Raw genomic sequence first — 1,455 nt, 5'->3', positions numbered from 1 at the left:
AGGGTGTTTTTTGTTAAACTGAAGGCTGGGTATCTTCCTTCAGTCATGACTCATCTTACTCCCCATTCTGCATGGATATCAGGGCATATATAGAGATAATGTCTATTTTTAAATTGAGCAGGACCCATAGGCTTCATGTCCTCATGGAAAATAAGTACAACGTAAGTGAAGAGCGAGGGGCTTTAATCCAGCTGCAGTCAGAGCCCTGAAAACAGATTGCGTGGCTTTGCTTGTGATTCTCCACACTGGTGACAATAATCTCTAAATATTAATTGTAAAGGTACCATTGACAAATAACCAAAGACAGAAATAGAATTTGGTTGATGAGGATTTAGCCTGAGATATAACATGATTCCAATAGAATGTACTGTACTTATGATAAGGGAGGATGAATTCAGAGTGCATAACACAGATAATTGACATGAGCAGAACATGGCAAGGTGATGGAGCTGGAGAATTGTGGGCGCTCATACTGCCTCAGTAATGAAATGTCCTTTTCTCACTCCAACAATTTTGGAAAGGAATTGCCATGACTACCAGAGACAGTTTTTTTTTTTGCTTTCTTTACTGCTGCTGTGCTGCCCTCTTCTGGTGACTAAACAGACATATACAGTCCACAGATCTGGCTCCCGAGAACCCCATTAAACAACCAATTCTATCTATGCATAGCCTGCAGACGTCTAGGTTTGCAGAATGTATAATATGAGAATTATGTGTAAATATAACAAAGTGAGAGGAAATCAATGAAATTGTCACTAATCTCCTTGAAAGGATCCTGTGTGTGGGAGGTATGGGTCGTTATAATGAAGTGTCAAGTTTATCTGATGCTCATGTTGATTAAACACTTGAAATTCAAATCCCAGTAGACATCATTCACTTCAATAACCAATTCCAGCATCTCTCAATTGGCCGGCCCTCAGTGCACACTGCCTGATGAAACAGTGCAGGCTTATTTTGGGAAGGGTTATCTCTGGTCTGACACCAGATAAGAACAGAGCTTGTTGAATGGTGAAATGGTGGTTCGTTTGGAGGAGGGTCCACATGTGTGTTTACACATCATGCTCCCATAATGCTTTACAGCATTCCTCTGATTCATTATCACCCCATCTTGACTTCTCCCCCCGCCCTTTGTCTAAGTCTCTTTACGTTAAATGACAGAATCTATCTGATCGGGGGAGAGTCATCCGGTGTGGCCCACGATAGGGGAACTGGAGGGAAATGGCTTCAGGCTCACCAGAAATCATTTCCACAGCAGCACTGTGTGCTTGGAAACTCTCCTCTTTCTCACACTGTCACACAAGCTCTAAAGCACAGACAATGAATTCCTGCCTGGAGTGCTGTGAATTGTAGCTCTTGTGTAACTAATGTGTTACTTTCTGTCTCCCTCCACAGTAAGATGTTGCTCACCAAATTACTCAGTTTGGCTCTGGAAAAAAAAAGATTGCTCAGTGCAGG

Source organism: Anarrhichthys ocellatus, unplaced genomic scaffold, assembly GCF_004355925.1.
Source record: "Anarrhichthys ocellatus isolate YVR2014 unplaced genomic scaffold, GSC_Weel_1.0 scaffold32, whole genome shotgun sequence".
NCBI lineage: Eukaryota > Metazoa > Chordata > Actinopteri > Perciformes > Anarhichadidae > Anarrhichthys > Anarrhichthys ocellatus.
The sequence above is the reverse complement of the archived record's forward strand: the minus strand, read 5'-3'. Positions refer to the sequence as shown.